Source organism: Tursiops truncatus, chromosome 5, assembly GCF_011762595.2.
Source record: "Tursiops truncatus isolate mTurTru1 chromosome 5, mTurTru1.mat.Y, whole genome shotgun sequence".
NCBI classification, from domain to species: domain Eukaryota; kingdom Metazoa; phylum Chordata; class Mammalia; order Artiodactyla; family Delphinidae; genus Tursiops; species Tursiops truncatus.
Genome location: NC_047038.1, coordinates 107,511,374 through 107,533,070, shown reverse-complemented (window position 1 = coordinate 107,533,070; position 21,697 = coordinate 107,511,374). Strand labels below are relative to the sequence as shown.

At 40.7% G+C, this 21,697-nt stretch overlaps 1 protein-coding gene across 17 annotated transcripts in view; it reads left to right on the top strand.

Moving 5' to 3' along the window:
- Window positions 1-21,697, top strand: part of FHIP1A (FHF complex subunit HOOK interacting protein 1A) — a 277,537-nt gene that overhangs the window by 120,847 nt on the left and 134,993 nt on the right. For 2 of the 17 annotated variants that reach the window (XM_073805509.1, XM_073805497.1), the window contains exon 3: window positions 2,028-2,186. The exons of 14 other annotated variants lie outside the window; for them this stretch is intronic. The gene's annotated coding sequence lies outside the window, so the exon portion shown is untranslated. Of the gene's footprint in view, window positions 1-1,420; window positions 1,579-2,027; window positions 2,187-21,697 lie in introns of all 17 variants that reach the window. One more of the 17 variants, XM_073805498.1, reaches the window with a different exon arrangement.

The window sequence follows — 21,697 nt, the reverse complement described above, 5'->3', positions numbered from 1 at the left end:
TGTGTGGCACTGACTGTTGTGGAAGCATTAAAGGTGATTAATAGTGGAATGAAAAAGTTGAAGTTAGTTCCTTGAGAATCAGAAGAAAGAGGGAGAAGAGTAAGGACAAAACCGTGAGAACTTAAACGGATTGTTGATTTCATAGCTAAGCCTCGTCTTTAAAGACTCTGAGCTCCTTAAGAACAGGGCCCGTGTTCTTTGTTCCGTGTTGTATGCCTCGTACTTCGCACTGAACCTGGTGCAGGGTAGAATTTGTTGAATACATTAATGGAAAAACAGAGGCCCAGTGATACTTATATAAATTACATTGATATCTACAGGGACAGAGCTTGGGCCAGAATCTGGATCACCAGGGCCCAGTGAGAGATGTATCAAAAAGGGAATGAAAAAAAAAAAAAAAAAGGGAGTGAAGTAAAAAAGGCAAGAATTAAAAAATAAAATAAAATATAACAGCATAGGAATATATTTAGGAATGTATAAGAAAGTTACAAAATAGAAAACGTAAATTTCACTTGCTGGTAATTCACATGGAAAGAACATAGAGTATTGTGGATGTGTGGCATTGCCTAATTCCCTGCTGGTATCTGATTGTTTTTCAAAAAGCAGAGGTTGAGCAGCTGCATAATTTTGGTATTGTTTGGTCTGTGTCTCTTTTTGGCTTTTGTCCTTTTATTGCTTAAACTAGGATGACTTTGCAAGCTCAGAGCCTCATTATTGATTCCCTTTTCCACCTTGGGTTTATGGTGGCTGTGTTGAATTTCCATTAATTTCAAGACTTTTTCTTGCTATTAATGCAGATTATGTAATTTAAAACCCATTTTCATTTTTCTGATTCTTTATACATCAAGCGGATCAAAAGCTAGTATGACAGATATCTTCATTCAACAGGATTTTGAGTTTTAAGCCAGTTCTCCAAACATGCCCTCTGTTGTGCACGTTGCATGGGCCAGGTACTGTTCCTTTCCCTACTCCCCTGGCTGCCCCCGCTGCAGGCACACAGAGGGGCCACAGGCGTCTCCTGGAGGAAGATGGGTAAATGCTCCTTCAACACTCGGGCGCAGGGGTTTCCCTGGCGGTCCAGGGGTTAAGACTCCATGCTTCCAATGGGGGGCGTGGGTTCCATCCCTGGTCAGGGAACTAAGATCCCACACGCTGTGCCATGAAGCAGGGCTGAAAACAAAACAAAAGAAAACAAACAAACCAAAAATAAACACTTGGGCGCATTCAGGCAGCATAATGGGTAGATTCTCCCATCGTCACATCCTGAAGCTAGGTAAGGATTCTAAGTCCTGAATCAGGTCAGAGAGGAGGCTGGTGGTGGTGGCTTTCCTGGATAGGGGTGGAGTGTGTGTGTGTGTTGGGGTTGAGGAGTAGGACAGCGCAGGTTGACTGTCAGCCTCCTCCCATCTTTCCCTTTCAGCTCAGCAGTATGTGTTGACGATTGTGATGTGTGGTGGGTGGAGGTTCCTTAGAAGACAGAGGCCAGAACCACCCATCTTGCCTTGTTATTAGAAAGCACCTGTCTGTGTTTTACCTGGTGACGTTTTCCTGAGTGAATGCGATACTGCTGACTGTCAGGTAATAATTGTGGCCCCGAAGGGGTAGGGAGAGATCAGTACAAGCACCTCACTGTAGGGCTGGAGTGCATATAAGAGGGAACCAGAGTCTGGAGTGCATATAAGGGCTGTTTTTGGTGGCATATAGGATGTAGTTCCTTTAGCTCACTGGAACACACACCACGACTTCCAATTATGTAGGCGTCTAGAAAAATTAGTTTTGAAAATCCCTAAAGTATGCCCACAGACCTATTTACCAATCGATCTGTAATTATTTATTGATCATGTGCCATGTGACCAGACCTGGCCAGCCCCTGCTCAGACAGAATAGTAAAATTTGGTCCAGGGTTTTTGGACTGTCATTCTGTTTGTGATTTAGGGTTTTAGGGAAAACCCATTTACCCTGAAATCAAGACAGATAGCCTCTGGGAGTTCTGAGTAGAAATTCATCTGTTTCCTCTGTCATTTTAGAGAAGGTGCTGCACTTGTACTTTCAGCGGTGGGATTTGCGCAATCAGCGGTGATGAGTGTATGAGCATTTTTAATTAGTCTTCATGCCCTCTGTCTAATGTAATCAGAAACCCTCGATCAGCATAGAGATTTATCATCAATCAGTCATCATCTTCTGAGGTGGGTATAAATCCATTTGCTTTTAGCCTGCAACTTAAAATACCTGCTTTAGAGAATTATTATTTAACCAGGCAGATATCTATAAGCCAAGTATATTCTGAACATGTAGACTTAAATCTCAAATTGCAGATTGCTCTGATTAAGTGTAATTGTGTGAATTAAGGTGTTTGTAGCCTTCACTAGAGAAAACCTACCAACAGACAAAATAGTTTTAGAGAAAGAGTATCAGACTGGCGTCAAGGAGGCCTGAGTGCTACACCTAGCCTTGTGAACCCCAGTTTCTTCATCTGTAAAAATAAAAGAGGATCGAAATAGCTGGAATTTAAGTCCTCATTATGTCATGCTGAAGGTGAGTTACTTATAATAGAACACTAATAGTAAACATTTTTGAACCATTTAATATGTGATGGGCAGTAATAGCATTGTGCCTTAAGCAGGTGCATGAACCTGCATGATCTCATTTATTCCCACGTTGCCCCATGAGGTAGTTACTATGAAATGGCCACCTCTGTCTTAGCCTGGGAGTTCTTGGTGGGGAGGCTGATCTCTGTAGGGTAAAGGTTTGGGGATGTCAGATAAGAATTCACAGTGATTATCTAAATAAAGATCATTGAATTGAATACAGAGTTCTACAGAGATGATCTTTGGTTTGCCTTAGTGGGTCTGACAAAATTCTGCAATTAAAGTGAAGTTGACAAAGTAAAATTTCTAATTTAACTGGCGGCCAGGTAATCCCTCTGTTTTGATCTGCTATTAAAATGTTTTTTTTTTTCCCCAAAAGTGAAATTCTAGAGAATCCAAGAACAAGTTAATTCTCATGTTGGTCAGCAGCATTAGTGAGCATGTATTGATAGAAACTGGATCACTTTCCTTCCTGTACTGATTGTTGTAAGTTGGTACAGCTCTTTGGGAGCCCACTTACATCAATAGCTTTCAGGTGAGCATACCCTCCGGCTCCTACCCTTTGAGCCAGAATGTCCTCTTCTGGGATTTCAGCTGGAGGACAAAATCAAGGAAATGCTCAAATGTTCAGTTAAAAGAATGTTCATTGTCAACTGTTTGTAACTCTGAAACCTGGAAGCAAACTAAATATCCAACCATTAGCAGATTGGTTAAATAAACATATTTAATGTTAAAATATATCATTAAAACGGCATATGTTGCTAAGCAAAAAAAACCCTACCCAGTTTAAACAGCAGTATGTGCTGTGTGAGACCATCTTAGTGTAACCACATGAACTAGCAAATATGCACACATAGATATTAGTTTAAAGTAGTATATCTGGAGCTTAAAATAGTTGTTTTTTTCTGGTTGAGTGATACTACATTTTATTGGACATCTGTATTTAAAATATTTTTCTGTAAAGAATCTGCATTGTTTTAAGAAATTAGCAAAAGCAAACAGTACAAACTTCCTGAAATAGAAACCCCAGCTCAATCCAAGGGCTAGAAATTGCGTACAAACCTGAATTTGTAAGGAAATGCAACTTTTACAAATAGGCCCAATTCTTATCCTGAGGTAATCCAGTTTGGTTAATTTGCCTTTATTCACATTGATAATTGAAGAGGTCTTTGAGTTCTTTGAATCAGGATTTAGAAAAATTTCACTCTGATTGTGCCTTATTAGAAATCAAAAGAAACTAAAAAGAGAAAAAAAAAGGCACTCTCTGGGGACCAGCCTTTTTCCTCCCAGTAATAAAATTAATACCAGTGAAACTTGTTAATTGTAGAAATTTAGAATACATAGATGTGCAAAACAAATAAAATTAAATAAAACACATACACACAATCCTACTTGCCGGAAATCACCACTATTGACATTTTGGCTATATCCTTCCAGAATTTATATTATATATAGATAAAAAATATGTGCATATGTATGTGCGTGTGTATTTGTAATCACCTACAGAGATACGTGTATAGCGTTTTGTCAACTGTTTACTTACCAGTAGAGGACAGTCCATCAGACTGTATAGTTGAGCTCAGGGACCATGCCTTGTTGGTTGTGTGAGAGTTCCCAGTCAACAGCAGTGCCTGGCACATAGCAGGAATTGAGTAAATATCCATAGAACATCTGCATCTATCTTGCCTATCTTTCCAGGTCAGCTGTTTTACTCCCAAAGATTATTTTGCTGACTTGATAGAATCTCCTGTTGTGGACGTACCACGTTCAGTTGTCTCTAGTCTTTAACTATTAAAAAAGCACTGCTGAAATTAAGTACTCTCGTAACTAAATGTTTGACACATCATAAATTATTCATTACAATTACTAGCCTAAAAACGGAATTGTTGGATCAAAGGATATATATGTTTTTCACTTTTGGTAGCATTGCCAGATGTTCCCCAGAAAGGTAGTGCCTTTTTATATTCCTAGTGAAAGAACACAGTGCCTGATTTCACCTGCACACTTGGGAGCATGGAGTTTTTCTTTTTAATTGAAATTTTGTTGAGATCATTGTAAATTCTTATGCTGTTGTAAGAAATAATAGAGACGTTCCTTGTACGCCTTACCCATTTTCCCCCAAAGGAAGCATTTTTGCAGAAGTATAGTATCATAACCAGGATGTTGACATTGATACAGTCCTCAGATCCCCGGTTTTACTTGTACTCATTTGTGTGTACCTGTATTACTATATTAAGTTCTATTCAAGTTTACCACTGGAGTGGGTTTGTGGGTCTACCACCACAGTCAAGACACTGAGCAGTTCCAACACCACAAGGGTCCCTCCTATTGCCCTTTTATAATCATGCCACTTCTCTCCTGTGCTCCCAGCCCCCATCTTCCCATACCTAACCCCTGGCAACTAATTTGTCTTCCATTCATAAAATTTTGTCATTTCAGTGTGACCAAGAAGGGCTTAATTTCCAAAATATACAAACAACTCATACAACTCAATAACGAAAGAAAACCAAACAATCCAATCAAAAAATGGGCAGGAGGCCTAAATAGACATTTCTCCAAAGAAGACATGCAGATGGCCAACAGGCACATGAAAAGATGCTCAACATCGCTAATTATTAGAGAAACACAAATCAAAACTACAATGAGGTATCACCTCACACCGGTCAGAATGACCATCATCAAAAAGTCTACAAATAGGGCTTCCCTGGTGGCGCAATGGTTGAGAGTCCGCCTGCCGATGCAGGGGACATGGGTTCGTGCCCTGGTCCGGGAAGATCCCACATGCCGCGGAGCGGCTGGGCCCGTGAGCCATGGCCGCTGAGCCTGCGCGTCCGGAGCCTGTGCTCCACAACGGGAGAGGCCACAACAGTGGGAGAGGCCACAACAGTGGGAGAGGCCCGCGTACCCCAAAAAAAAAAAAAAAAAGTCTACAAATAATAAATGTTGGAGGGAGTGTGGAGAAAAGGGAACGCTTGTACACTGTTGGTGGGAATGTAAATTGGTGCAGCCACTATGGAGAACAGTATGGAGCTTCCTCAAAAAACTAAAAATAGAGCTGTCATATGAACCAGCAATCGCACTCCTAGGCATATATCCGGAGGAAACTTTAACCCGAAAAGATACATGCACCCCAGTGTTCATAGCAGCACTATTTACAATAGCCAGACATGGAAGCAACCTGACTATCCATTGACAGAGGAATGGATAAAGAAGACGTGGTATATATATATATATATATATATATATATATATATATATATATATATATATATATACACACACAATGGAATATTACTCAGTCATAAAAAAGAACGAAATAATGTCATTTGCAGCAACATGGATGGACTAGAGACTATCATACTAAGTGAAGTAAGTCAAAAAGAGAAAGACAGATACCATATGATATTACCTATATGTGGAATCTAAAATATGACACAAATGAACCTATGTACGAAACAGAAACAGACTCACAGACATAGGGAACAGACTTGTGGTTGCCAGGGGGTGGGAGGGATGGGGGAGAGATGGATTGGGAGTTTGGGATTAGCACATGCAAACTATTATATATAGAACGGATAAACAGCAGGGTCCTACTATATAGCACAGGGAACTATGACCAACATCCTATGATTAAACCATAATGGAAAAGAATATGAAAACTAATGTCTATATATGTATAACTGAATCACTTTGCTGTACAGCAATTAGCACAACATTGTAAATCAAATATATTTCCATAAAATAAATAAATAAATAAAATTTTATCATTTCAAAAATGTTATGTAGAAGAAATCATGCAGTATATAACCATTTGGAACTGGCTTTTTTCACTCAGTGTAATTCCCTGGTCATTTATCCAAGTTGTTGTTGGTATCGGTAGTTTGTTCCTTTTTATTGCCGAGTGATACTTCATGGTATGGATGGGCCACAACTTGTTTACCAATTTGCGTATTGAAGGAAATCTGGGCCGATGTCAGTTTTTGGCTGTTACAGATAAAGCTGCTGTGAGCATTTGTGTACAAGTTTTTGTGTGAACGGGAGTTTCATTTCTCTGAAACGAATCCCCAGTAGGTCGGTTGCTGGATTGCATGGTAATTGCATGTGTAGTTTTCAAAGAAACTGCCAAACCATTTTCCAGAGTGGCAGCACCGTTTCACATTCTCACCAGCAGTGTATGGATGATCCAGTTTCTCTGCGTCCTCGTCAACATTTAGCATTGTTACTGTTTAGCTTATTCTGATAGGTGTGTAGTGATGCATCCTTGTGGTTTTGATTTGTATTTCCCTGATAACTAATGATGTTGAACATCTTTTCGTGTGCTTATTTGCCTTTCGTATATTCTCTTTGGTGAAATGTCTGCTCATGTCTTTTGCCCATTTTCTAATTGAATTATTTGGGTTTTTTTACTGTTGAGTTTTTGAGAGTTCTTTACTATTCTAGACACTGGTCCTTTGTCAGATATGTGGTTTGTGGATATTTTTTGCCAGTCTTTAGTTTGTCTTTTAAGCTTCTTCATGTAGCCTTCTATAGAGCAAAAGTTTGCTTAATTTTGATGAGGTTCGGTTTGTCAATTTTTCCTTTTATGGTTTGTGCCTTTGGTGTCAAGTCTCAGAACTGTTGGCCTATAGCCGGCATGGACTTTAGACTTGTTCCTCAGAGACCCTCTCATCCTGGCTCTTCCCCTTACTAGCTGAGTAAGCAGAGGCATGTTTGTTAATCTCTCTCTTCTTCAGTTTTCTCATTCGTAAAATGGGGATAAGAATACTATTTACCTCATAGGGTTGTTCCAAGGGTTAAGCCATTATATGTAAAGTGCTCGGAGCAGGGCCTGGTAAGCACTTACGATTGTTGCTAATGTTTTTATTATTATACCTCTCACATCAGTATCACCTTGGGTGCTTGTTGAAATGCAGATTCCTGGATCTCCACTCCTAGACCTACTGAATCAGAATCTGAAGGGTTAGGGCTCCAGGAATCTGCAGTTCAGCAAGGTTCCCACATGGTTCTTACAAAGGCTACGGTTTTCGAACAGTTGCTTAAGCTGCCAATCATTTCTGTTTCTCCGTGGGAAGAGAACCCCCTGGTGTCTGTTTATTGGCGTGGCTGGGTGCCTCTGCCGAGGCGAATGCCTTCTCGCTGCGAGCACGCCTAGTGTTGCCAGAGACTAACCAAAGTTTCTGTAGGGTCGAGTTTTGGTGGGACTCTGTTGCACCACTGGGGTGAGGCAGATGTGAGACCATAGGGAGTGCTGGAGTCTGTGGTAAACTGGAGCATAAATACCTAAAGGCGTCCGAATGAAAACAGTAGTAATAAAAAAAAAAACAGTCTGTGGACTGGATTCAGCATTCTGGCTGCCAGCTTCAATGGTCTTGCACAGGTATGGAGTCGTGTCTTTTGTGGAGGTGGGGGGCAGTGTGGGAGACTGTTTGCTAATCTGTGTGTCAGTTTTCTTGTAAACAGGCTGCTCAAGGCCAGCAGTTTTTCTAGGGCTGCTCAAGGCCAGCCGTTTTTCTACCGGCTTGTCTATTACAGATTATCATCCAGTGTAAATAATGGAAATTAAAGTCCAGAGATAACCTCAGGCTATATAGATAGCAGTACATACCTCCTTTCTCACAAAGAATGACTCCATAGGACTTTTCCCACGAGGGATGTCGCAGAAGGACATAGCAGTTCTTCCCAGGGAGACTTCACTGACATCTCCCCTGAACAAGTCATAACATTGGTTGCCTGGAGATACTGTTTTAAGCTAGAAGCTAGCTCTTGAAAGCGCAACTGGCTTCTTTTTATAATACAACAGGAGTTCTCTTCACCAGTCTAAGTGGGCCCCTGGATTGCCAGTTCTTTCTCTTCTCTCTGGAGAACACACTGGTTTCTGTCCACACCCTGCTGAGTGCTCTGTCTGGTTGGCTAATTCCTGGGCGCTCTGGAGGGCCAGACTTTTCCTCCCACTGCTGAGTTGTGTGCATTGTTACAGTAATTATATACTTTCATCAAGTAGCATACAATCTGATGAAATGTGTGTGTGTGAAAAGAAAGGTTTGTTTCTCTGAAGTTGAATTCTTTGCAAAGACTAAATAAAGGCAAATTGCTGTAAGACATTGCTGTCAAATTGGATGTGGAAGAGATAACTAAAAGATTGGGAAGATGTTTAAAATATAGAATGATTCTGCACTTAGATTGATTCACATTGAGATTTTTCTCAGCTTCAAGTAGACAAACTGGAAATCATATATTATACATTATGAGGATGGTTTGTGCAAGAAAGACAGCTTTGAACTTCAATCAGTAGACCTGTACTTGAAGAAATAGCTTTGGCCTGTGTGAAAATATTGGCAAATAAATTTGCCTTTTTACGGTTCATGATGAAATAAGGTATTTAAAATGTGTGTATATGTCATTTTTAGTGATTCCCTGCCATAAATGACATTGTCTATTAATCTACCAACCACCACCTTGTTGCAGCAGGATTTCTGCCGTCGTCGGTCCTGCAGGGCTACATGCTGACGACTGAGTAGCTGACAAGAGACTAGTCTGTAGTCAAGGGGTTGGGGAGGTTCTCTTTTCAGAGAAAACAATGCTCCCAAAGCAGAGTATTTATAAATACCTTTAAAAAAATTCTTACTGAAATTTAAAGTTTGACTCTTTTATACCATAGCTCTATCTAGTTTCAGCTTGTCAAATACTTAATTATCAGTAATTATACATTTGGTAAAATCAACATTTTTGTTTTCTCTTCCTGTGAAAAACTTTTCATATAAATGATGCTCATGATTTGATATAAGGTGATACAAAGTGATTCATTTTTCAAGTTCAGGGGTACTCAGATTACTCTGTGGCAGTGAAATCGGGTATAATAAATTATCTTTACTTCAGAAGTGAACTGATACATTGTTTTATATAGGATCTTAGGGATAAAAATAAGGTCTAGAAAATACCAAATATCAACCATCTGCTTGTAAGCCCGACTCTGTTCTACTCCCCCTGTGCCTTCCGGGTGTGTCCTGCTTTCCCACGCCAGGCAAGGCTGCCCAGCTGCTCAGGTCAGATCACCTGACCCATGGCTCTAGGAGTGTCAGCTTCTGTGGCTCTCTGGACCAGGGGTCCTTCTAAGCGGTGATGTTGAAGGTAGAAGAGGCAAGGCAATTTGAATAAACAGTTACTCACATTTTTCCTTACAGTGACTTGGGTCTGAGTCTATGAGAGAGACGCTGTTGAACGACACCCCGCCGAAGAAGAAAGTTTGCCTTTTGGATACATATGTACCCCCTAATGGGAACCAATGAGGCAGCTGCCCTTGTGATCTGCAGGCTATTAGATGAAGCTAGTGTTGTCCCTTTTCTATTCTCTAGGCTGTTCGTCTCTAACCTTTAAGGGTTTTTCGTGCACCAAACTGGTATTTAGAATCTCTCTTGCCTTAGCAGCAAAAGACTAGACAGAGATAATCACTTTATTACCTGTGCATGGTAAGGGCCCAAGAATATTTGTTGAATAAATGGATGACTTTGCCAGTCTCAACAGACGTGGCTTGTAGTTGCTGATAACCCCAAGTGAAGACAGGCATTGTCAATGAGGCTATTAAAGCATTAAGCTGAGAGTGGGAATGTTAATGCAGGTGTAACGTGGTCCAATTGCCTGGCCTGAGCGGGTAATTGGACTTTTGCCACAGCACATACATTTGTGCAGTCCTTTGTGATCCTTCCTCTTTTCCACCATGAGAGCTGATTCTTTTGAGGCTCATGTCTGTGTCATCACCATCCAGTAATATTCATTAAGCTCCTACAAGCTGAGTACTGCTGGCTTCATCCCTTTTAATGAGCGTGAACATTTAAGTTGAAGGATAGGCTTTTATGTGACACTGCTTTGTCCTGGAAGGGCCAATCTGTGAGTACATATGATTTTGGCACGTTGTTTCCTCAGTTCAGTAAGCTAATTAGATTAATCACATATTTTTGTTGGCAAGCTCTGGCTGCCACTTTAAAACAAGGGATAAATCAGCCTGTCTTTGTGCTGGGAGATGTTATCAGACTTGGGCTCTTTGTCAGTATTAGCCATTAGTGGGCTCTTTATCTTGATTTTCTAAATAGCCACTTCCTTTATGCAAAAGATGTTATGCTCTATGATTTCTTGCTAATCACTTTTGTCACTTACTGCAATACACCTTTTCAGTCAGCGTTGCTTGCATAGAGTACAGTGTTGTGTGATGCTTTTTATCGTGCTACTGTTGGTTAGGTTTTTTTTTTAATGCTTTACAAATATGTAAGTAAATGCACTAAACATTTTACAAAACTTATAGAAATCAAAATAAAAGGAAACATTTCTCGTCCAGCCCTCAGTGGCTTGTGAGATATGATGTTTCTCTCTTTTTTTGCTTCCAGTATTGTGTTTCTGAGTTCTCTTAATTTTCCCTTCAAAGCGTTGTTTTGATTTGCCAGCTCTGCTGTCTCTCTGTGCTGTCACCTGGCCCAGTCCCTCACCAGCGCACCACTGCTTTGTCTATAACTGCTCTCTCTCTGTCAACAGCCTCCTTGTGCTTCATTCCCTGTTTATCTGCCGCACTAATTTCCTTACATCCCTCTTTTGTCCTGTAACCACTTTGCTCAGGAATCTTTCTCCCAGTTGCCCAATGCAATAGAGCTTGACTCCCTGTCTGGCTTCATTTTCCGGTTGCACGCCCTCTGTTGATGGTAGTTCCTGTGATCTTTCGAAGTAGTCATCTGTCTGCTCGAGGTAAGCTTGTTTACTGCTCCCTACAGGACGGTGCCATGGTTAAGAGCATGGGCACTGGGGTCAGATTGGCTTGGGATCAGGTACTGGTTCAGCCACTTGCCTTGGGCCATGAACCTCTCTGTGCCTCAGATTTCTTATCTATAAATTGGGCATAGTGACGGTCCTTCCTACCTAGAAGTGCAAAGTGTGAGTTGTGTGTGTGTCTGACACATAGTTAGAATTCAGCAAAAGGGTGAACTACTAATGTATTATGCTCATGTAGTCTAAAATGCCCTTTTGATAATTATGCTAGTACTTATATAATGCTTACTATGTGTCAGGCACTGTCCTAAAGCCCTTACTTATGTGAATTTGTTTAATCCTCACAAGAACTCTTTGAAGTAAGAACTGATACCAGTCCCATCTTATAGATGAGAAAACTGAGGCTGAGAGAGTTTGAGTGACTTGCTTAAACTCGCACAATTGGTAAGTGGCAGGGCTAGGATTTGAACCTGGGAAATCTAGCTCTAGAATCAGTGCTCTTAAGCACTAGTCTATAAACCTAAATTCTACTTGTGAACCCCCTCCAGGAATCTCTTCTGCTGCACAGCTTGTAGTGACGCCTCTCTCTCTGAATTCCTAATGCATGTATCCAGCAGAATAAGCTCATAATTGCTTAAATCCTCAGTGTTTTATATTTTTCAGTCCTGTATATGTACGAAAAATTCCTTTGATTACAAAGTTATTACATGCTAAAATGGAGAATCTGGACTATGGAAACATCAAAGAAGGAAATAAAATACACCTGGAGATAACTACTATTCACATGTTATCTGTCCTTATAAATAGTGTTATTTATAAATATTATACATATACCCATGACAATATTGGACATAAATACATATTATATATAATTATGGTCATGCCATGTATATAATTTTTGTATCCCACTTTTCTTGCTTCACATTATAGTGTAAGCATTTGCCTGTGTCATTAAATTTTATTCTAAGTCAACATTTTAATGAGTTCAAATAACTTAATTGTTGAGTTAACTTGTCTATGGTGGACATATTGTTTACTTCCAATTTTCATTATTTATTTATTTTTTATCTTTTGTTAGCACTTTTATGAATTCATCAGTTTTCCATTAGAGTTCTGAAAATGCTTATTCATTCAGTTCAGCAGTATAGTCAGTTACCAGAAACATGTACTTGTCAGTCTTTTCCATGAATTCCTTGAAGATTAAACCCTTTTACAGGAACATTTTTGCAAAAGCATCAGAGTACACCCAGAATTGTCTGTAAATGACAAAAGACTTAAAAATGACCACGGGTAAAGATTTGACGAAAGTTCATAATAATGCAATTGACAAGGAAATTTAGTTATTTATGAGATATACATTTTAAAGATATACATTTTAATAACTAGAATTATGACTTATAACATTATGCCAGAACATATAAGATTTTTAGAAATTTCATGTAATGTCTGAAACATTTATATTAACATATTTCCGTACAAATAACCCAAAGAAAGTTTAGTATTAGTTGTTTCTTTGTTTGTTTGTTTTTATATACTGCCGGTTCTTATTAGTCATCAATTTTATACACATCAGTGTATAAATGTCAATCCCAATCGCCCAATTCATCACCCCACCATTCCCACCCCACCGTGGTTTTCCCCCCTTGGTGTCCATACGTTTGTTCTCTACATCTGTGTCTCAACTTCTGCCCTGCAAACCAGTTCATCTGTACCATTTTTCTAGGTTCCACATACATGTGTTAATATACGATATTTGTTTTTCTCTTTCTGACTTACTTCACTCTGTATGACAGTCTTTAGATCCATCCACGTCTCAAGAAATGACTCAATTTTGTTCCTTTTTACAGCTGAGTCATATTCCATTGTATATATGTACCACAACTTCTTTATCCATTCATCTGTTGATGTGCACTTAGGTTGCTTCCTGACCTGGCTATTGTAAATAGTGCTGCAATGAACATTGAGGTGCATATGTCTTTTTGAATTATGTTTTTTTCTGGGTATATGCCCAGTAGTGGGCTTGCTGGATCATATGGTAATTCTATTTTTAGTTTTTGTTTTTTGTTTGTTTGTTTGTTTTGCGGTACGTGGGCCTCTCACTGCTGTGGCCTCCCCCGCCGCAGAGCACAGGCTCCGGACACGCAGGCCCAGCGGCCAGGACTCACGGGCCTAGCTGCTCCATGGCATGTGGGATCCTCCCGGACCGGGGCACGAACCCGTGTCCCCTGCATCGGCAAGCGGACCCTCAACCACTGCGCCACCAGGGAAGCCCCTATTTTTAGTTTTTTAAGGAACCTCCATACTGTTCTCCATAGTGGCTGTATCAACTTACGTTCCTACCAACAGTACAAGAGGGTTCACTTTTCTCCACACCCTCTCCAGCATTTGTTGTTTGTAGGTTTTCTGATGATGCCCATTCTAAATGGTGTGAGGTGATACCTCACTCTTATTTTTGATTTGCATTTCTCTAATAGTGATGTTGAGCAGCTTTTCATGTGCTTCTTGGCCATCTGTATATCTTCTTTGTACTTCCAATTTTTAAATGACTAAAACATTTCTACAATTAGATGGGTCATAGGTCATGGCTTTTTTTAAAAATTAATTTATTTATTTACTTTTGGCTGCATTGGGTTTTCATTAGGTTGTGTGGGCTTCTCATTGCAGTGGCTTCTCTTGTTTCAGAGCACGGGCTCTAGGCTCGAGGGCTTTAGTAGTTGTGGCTCTCAGGCTCTAGAGCACAGACTCAGTTGTAGCACACGGGCTTAGTTGCTCCCCGGCATGTGGGATCTTCCCGGATCAGGACTCGAATCCGTGTTGCCCGCATTGGCAGGTGGATTCTTAACCACTGTGCCACCTGGGAAGCCCGGTCATGGCTTTAAAAAAAAGATTTCTCGTCTGTATGCAAAATTGCCTTTCCAAGATTGCACCCATTTATTACTTCCACTGTAATAAAACAGTGTTTTATTGAAACTCCACGTGTTTCACTGTCCTTGTTGACTACTTGTTCACTGTTCTTATTACCAATAATGTTTTGATTAGTTATTGCTCATGTGATAGATGCTCTAGGGCAAAGGTTATGGTTCAAGTTGCAGTGAACACAAAGCACTTTCAGTAACAATCACATGGTGTTCCATGAATATCTACTTGGTTTTTCAGTAGGGATGTGATGGGCTTTGTAGAACTCTAGGATGTAGGAACTGGAGGACACTGTCCATTTAATATAGCCCCGTGTTTTGAAGATAAAGAAAGTGAGACACAGAGAGGTCAAGTAACCTGTCTAAGTTCTTACAACTGGTTAGGAGCAGAACGAGTATTAGATTTCTGGTTTTCAAACTCATTGATTTTTCACTGTGTCACACAGTTTTTCATTTACCTTAATTATTCATCGAACATCCCTCCATCTGGCTTCCCTGACATGGCTGACCAAATTAGGGGGTAGTGCTTGTGACCACAGAACAAAGTAATCAATGCTTGCCACTCTTTGGGAGTAAGGTAAAGTATTCTGATTAACCTCTCAGGCAGTCCAGCTTTGTCACCATTTAATTCCTCCTTTCCCCACTTAGAGCTTCTCAGGTGCCAATGTTTAACTCAGATAAAATGGGAGGGATGTGAAGATAGGGACCTGAAATGTGGCCTCTCCCTGACAGACAGAGGCCTCAGACTCCATGAGGTTGTTTAGAGTGCTTTGTGCCTGGAAACAGGTTTCCTTAAGGGTTATGGGCTGTGTGGTAGTTGCAATGTCTGGCTGCGTGGCCTTTCTCTCCTTCCATGGTGTGGAGAAAAGCTACGGTGCGGAGCTAACCCACAGAAGCTGGCTCAGCCTGACCGCACCTTGCCTTGGAAAACGGTCCTGGGAGCCTTCATCTTAATGCAGCTTTTGTTCTGCAGGTTTGGCAGTGTGGAAGTCCTCACTGCCCTCACTCTTTTTGCATTTATCTTAAGAGCACTTGGTTTCCCAGGAAGGTCAGGGTAGTGTGTATTACTCTCTCTGTATATCGATATAGCAGGATGAAAAGTAAATGCAATGAAGTTTTGCAGTTCAAATCTTTTTTTTTATTTGATATTGTGATGATTAAGCTATAAAAAGGTTAGCAGCTTCAAGGCTGGAAACACATGTTAAATACTTTATTGCCAATAAGATTGACTAAAATTACCAAGGCAAAATGTTTTCTTTCTTAGAAATTCTCAGAATAACCTCCCTTTATCACCCTGTCCTTAACAAAGAACAAAGGATGTTAGCAACACATTACAAGAATTATCTTGATAGATTCTAATTTTCCCATAAAAGTAATCAAAAAAGAAACCTGCTTTGAAAGCCTCTCGCCTCTGGGGAAAGGTCTTAATGCTATTTGATGTGCTTTTGGATGAGAAGCTCCGAAAAGGAACTTTTAAAAGATGACCATGTCCTGTTTATGTTTTAGAGATATGTTGTGTTTTTTTAAACATCATGGAAGTGACAGTAAAAGTGGGTTTAAATTTTTGGCACAGTCCACCTTCCTCCCTTTTACTTGTTAATTCACTTACTCATTAGTTAATTCACTCAACAAAGATTTCTTACAGGCCTGCTGTGTGACATGTACCGTGTTAGGCATTGGGGATATAGCAATGAACAAAATGTAGACTTTGCTTTCACGGAATTTATAAGCGCCTTGTGGGCAAAAAGTCAAGTCTTTCTGAGAAGACTTACTAGTAGTGAAGCCATGTAAGCCGAGACCCGAGGAGTGAGAGGAAATCTGAAGATGGTGCCTACTATGGATAGATCTGGAGGTGCCTTGGGAAGGTGAAGCAACATGTACAATATGCTGAAGAAGGGGGCCGTGGAAATATTCAGGTTTAATTACAGAGTCTTCATCTCAGCAGCAAAAACCATTTGCTGTTATTTTTAGAACTTAAACATTGTTTCTCCACTGTGACCAGGCCTCATTAGTGGGGGGGGGGGGGGGAGATTCGAAGGTTTGGCTTACAATCGCAAAGACATTCTTTTTGGTTCCCTCTGCATCCGCTCTGGCAGCTCCAGCTCCTCTGTGCCTTGCCAGTTGTTCCTGTAGTTTGCAAACTGCGTGGAGATTCTTTCCTCTAGGTTGGCAGTTCTGATTAGATGGATTCTCCTGACTCAGAAACCAGGCGAAAATAATCATGACATGCTTTGTGCAGTGGTGCCATAGGTTGTCTATATCTTGTCCCCTGGAGTGTTGTCATAAGGGCCTGAAGGCCATTGGATGCATCGTACATTGTGTGAGAAGTGGCAGAAGTACCTGCAGACCCAGTGCTGGAAACGTATTAGAAAGAAGGGCTGCTGAAACAGGATGCACTTCTCTACTTTTGTGTGAAAATAGCCCGTTGGAGAAAAGCCGCCCGATGGAGCAGAGCGTGGACTCACAGAAAGAAAAGCTAAAGTTCAAGGTCACCTAGTCAATGTTCTTTGAACTTTCTTAGACACTTTTTTTTTTTCTCCCAACAAAATCTTCTATGGAAATCTAGAATATAAATCTGATGAAAGCAATGAATTGACACCTTAGAGAGTTTTAATATTCATTATTTTTAAATGCCTGAAGCAATGCTTTTCCCTAAAGCTCTTGGGTTCTGACAGGCACAGCCTGAAAAAGAGCTAATAGTAATAGCTCACTTTTATTAGTGTTTGCAATGAGAGACACTGTGCTGAGCCCTGCTTGCAGTTTCACATCTAATCTCTCCCACAGCCCTGTGAGGTAGGCACGGTGTTGATCATCTCTGTATTACAGATGAGGCTTTAGGTTTAGAGAGGCTTAATCTCCTGCCCAAGGTCACATGGCTAGTAAGCGATGGGAGTTGGATTTGAACCCAGGTGTCCGTGACTGACCAGCCAAAGCCCTTAATCGTTGATCTAGTGGGACATTGGCACTGAACGGCCCAATATGTGGTCCTGACCTTACTGAGATCACATTTGTGGTCAGTGCCAGCACTGGGATTGGGACCCAGGAATTCTGACCCCTGGTCCAGTGGTCTTTGTGTATATCATAGTGACAACTGCTCTGGAAACATCAGAGTGATAGTTAATAGATGAGCTAGTTTCTTGGAAACACAGTTCCCTTAAAACAAAATACAGTTAACAGGACACACGTCCTTCTTTTCATGTAGCTTAAGAATAGTTTTTTTTAAAAGGGAGATGAACATGTGTTAAAGTAGAAGGGGAAGAAATCTCTCCTTCTCTCTCCTCCCTTGCTCTTTTTACTTTAATTAGACAACTTGAAAAATCTTTCAAAAGGGTTTATTTTTGAAATGAAAAAGTTAGTAGCTAGGTTAATTTCTTTTTCTTATTCTTCAGGCTGTTGGTATGTGTGTATGTATGTATGTCTTTAAAATTACCTAGATTACCTACCACCTAACATAAGGGATAAATGTTTTTAAAATGGTAATCTAAGCACTTAGAGTAAAAGTCACTTTTTGTGTTAATTCTTTTTTTTTTTTTTTTTTTTTTTTTTGCGGTATGTGGGCCTCTCACTGTTGTGGCCTCTCCCGTTGCGGAGCATAGGCTCCGGACGCGCAGGCTCAACGGCCATGGCTCACGGGCCTTAGCCGCTCCGCGGCATGTGGGATCTTCCCGGACCGGGGCGCGAACCCGCGTCCCCTGAATCGGCAGGCGGACTCTCAACCACTGCGCCACCAGGGAAGCCCTGTGTTAATTCTTAATATTGGTTTGGGAATCATTTAGAACTATAAAAGGCTGAATATTGGAAAATGTTGATTTAAATAACCGAAGCAGCCTTGGTATTGTGTTTGTTAGTTTACCTATCAAAAGTGATGTCCGTTCTCTGTTTGAAGGCTTGTAACATTTTAAAGAATCTTTATTTTGTAAAAATCTTTTTGTCCAAGTGTCTTTGTTGTAGTTGACTGATGGTGGTGGTGTGCGCTGCAGGTCCTCCTGGGATGCAGTCTCGGAGATGGAGGAGTGTGTTGGGGTGTGCTCTTTGAATCTACACCCTGGGGAGAGAAGGAGGCAGCTCTGGGCAGAGAGAGGGGTGGCAGAAGGGAGGGTGCTGTGAAGTCTCCACAAAGGCCTGGGCTCACCCTACAGAGCTGTCCTGATTTGGGAGCAAGGGAGTTGCACCCTCTCTTAGTCCAGGCATGGATATGGGCTGCCTTCAAGGGGAGGGTTTAGTCTTGGCAAAGTGTCTGTCTTCAGCAGAGGACGATTTCTGGAGAGGCCTGACAGCCAGCGGCCCTCCTAGCAGCTGGGAGAACACATCTCTCCATCCTGGAGAGACTGGTGAATGTCACAGCATCCAGTACAGTGCCGTTAACTCTTCAAATTCAGTAAAAGGGTAGGGGAAGCTGGAGAGAAGCTCATCAGATAATCTTTGTGTGATGAATATGGTTTTAAGGTAGATGGGTAGTTGTACAAGATGTAATCTGTTAGCAAATCCAGTTTTCCCTTCTCTGTGTGTGTGTGTGTGTGTAAGAAAGTTTGATACATAAGCCTGTAAAAATAGAACCACTTTAAAAATACAATTTACCTAATTCATGATGTGATTTATTCTAGTATTAAATTCCCAATCTGGCTAAGTCACAGATCCTTAAAGTGCTCACAGAGGAATGTGCTTTGTGTTATGACTGTCCGAGGGAAAGGCTGGGACCATGCTGCATGGGGAAGGTGAGCACAGTCTACAGAAGTTTTATAAAACCAGGAGCCAAGTTGCAGAGTCTGGTCCACAGGGGGGATTTCATGTAAGGATTAATGACCTGAATTTTCATTGAAAATATTGCATGGTTTTATATTTCATAAACAATTATGGAAAAACACATGCAGTTACATTTTAATTTGCTAATTTAAATTGTATACAAAAAGTTACCATAGATATCCGACTGAATTTATGAGCTGTTTCTTGCAATATTGATCAATATATACCATGTGAAAAGGAAAACACAAACGTATTTGGAATCAGCATTTTGGGTAATGCATCTTTCAATAGCTGTTAACATATCCTCTCTCTTAGAACTAAAGTGATGAATCTGGATATATTAAATGGCTCACGTTTAGTGGTTTTTCTTTCTTTTTACTGGTAGGATAATCAGTTTTGTTAGTCTTTCTAACAGGCATTAGAATTACTAACCAGTGGGACTTTGTTTGCATAGCTAGACCTTGTGTAAGCAGGGAAATGTCACAGCATCTCCAGTGACTGAAACCCCAAGTTTTCTGGACTCTTAGATACACTGCAGTGGTAGCCATGACTAGCTGACTAGTGGTTTCAGCTTCTTCAAGCCATCGTTTTACTTCGTCCCAAACTTTTAACCTCCCTAAAGTTTGGATTTGTGATAGGTACAAGTTCCATGACACTGTTCTGTGGACATTATGGTAAAACAAATAAGCAAATGAAGATATTTCATTAGGGGCTGGAATGCAGGGAATCACATCATATTTTTAAAATCCACACCACACTTTCTCATTTGCTTAGGTGACTTCCTTCCTCGTGTCACCTCAGATATATTCCTATACTCTCATGATATCAGCGAAGGAGCCCATCCTTGGTGAAGCCCTTCCGCATTCCCTCTCCTGAGCACTGCTGCAAGTGGACTCGTCCTCTCTCCCATCCAGTCTCCCCAACCCTCCTGACTCTGCCTCTCGTTAATGTCACTATTATTCACTTTTCTCTAAGCTTCAGTTTCTTCATCTGTAAGAAATGAGTATGACAGTCCCTACCTCATGGGGTGGTGGTGAGAATTAAATAGTTTAATGTGGTGCCCGGCACAGAGTAAGTGCCCAATAGATGGCACCCCTTGCCACTGGCTATTGCCGTTACTTGCCGAGACAAACATCACCCCACAGTGAGCTTATTCCCTGAGGCCTGGGACTGGATCTTATTCACATGCTCTACACTGCACATCTTGGGCAGCGGATGAATACTTCTTGAATCACCCGTGAATGACATCAGATGCCATCTCTACCCTCAAGGAGACCAGAGTCTGGTTCTGAAATAACTGCAACACAAAGCAGAAACGACATCACCATAGGGAGATATAATTAAACTAAGAGGTTTAGAGCGGTAAGATGTGAATAGGACAGGTTTAAGGCAGGTGCTTAGTAGGTGTTCAGCATAATGTTTTTGATCCTGGCAACCAAAGGTTTTGGGATGCTGAAAGTTTTCGCTAGATTATACTGGGCATGTTATATTTCTGCTCTGAATTCTACCCCTCAATTTTTAATGACAGCTTGTTCTTTGAACTGTACATGTGACAGGGATGGACAGAGTGCTTTTTTTTTAAGCCCAAGCAGGTGGAATTAGATCTGAGGGCATCTGTTCAATGCATCCAGGTCTTTTTGACACTTTTGCAACCATTTACTCTATGTATCTGTCATTGTTTATGCTGGGTGTGCTGCTATGCTGAGCATATGCTAATTTCATATGCTTGGTTGTAGTTAGTGTGTAGGTAATTTGAACATGTTGCTTTTTTTAAAAAATTTTCATTATGTAGTTATTCTATTTAATGGCTTTGAAAGGATTCTTTCTCCAGAGAGAGAGCCAAACTAGAATTAATTATTTTTAATCACATTTTTTGGCGCCGGCATGTTCTGTCTTCCCCCACCTTAGTCATATCAGCTAGATTTAGGAGAGAAATCACAGGGGGGCTCTGTTCAGACAGTTACTTGTTTGATTCTCCCAGCGGTTCTGGTTCTTTGATCTTCTACCAGCGTAACTCCTCTGATCTTTTATTCTGTGAGGTGTTTGTTTCTGTATGATGGATGTTTCACTGACCCACGTAAATGGAAGAAAATTTTCTCCAGCCTTTAAATGTATTGCTTTCCTTGTTCTTTCAAAAAACACACTTTTCTTAAGTGGAAGAACATTTTAGAGGTGTTTGGCATCAAATCAACGGAACTGTGGCCTTTAATGGAATCTGAAGCACTGACAGGTGGTTTGATTGGTGAGAATCCATTTTTCTTTCTTTCCCCTTGACCTTACTCCTGTCACACAAGAAGGAAACACCCCTCCTCCTTCTCCTCTTATTTCTTTGAAACAAGAGTATCTGATTTCATTGAATTTTGGACTTTGGTTCTTACTGTCACTTTCCTTTTTCCCTTGAAGGAGAGGAAAAACTCTGAACTTTGTACAGAGTAAATTAAATTATGAGGAAAATAGTCTGGAGTTAAACAAGATGAACTGAGCTTTTGGAACTGAATCTAAGCATTGCCATGATGTCGTAGATAGTCTAACCATGACTCACAAGCACATTAGTCATTTTGATACACCGTTGATTTGACTAATTACCCTGAAGGCTGGCTGGCAGGCAGACTGAATTGCTCAAGTCAGCTAGTAATTTTGGTCAAATCAACGAGTAATTATAGTTTTGTGCCGGCAACAAATATAGAATCCTGATTGTGT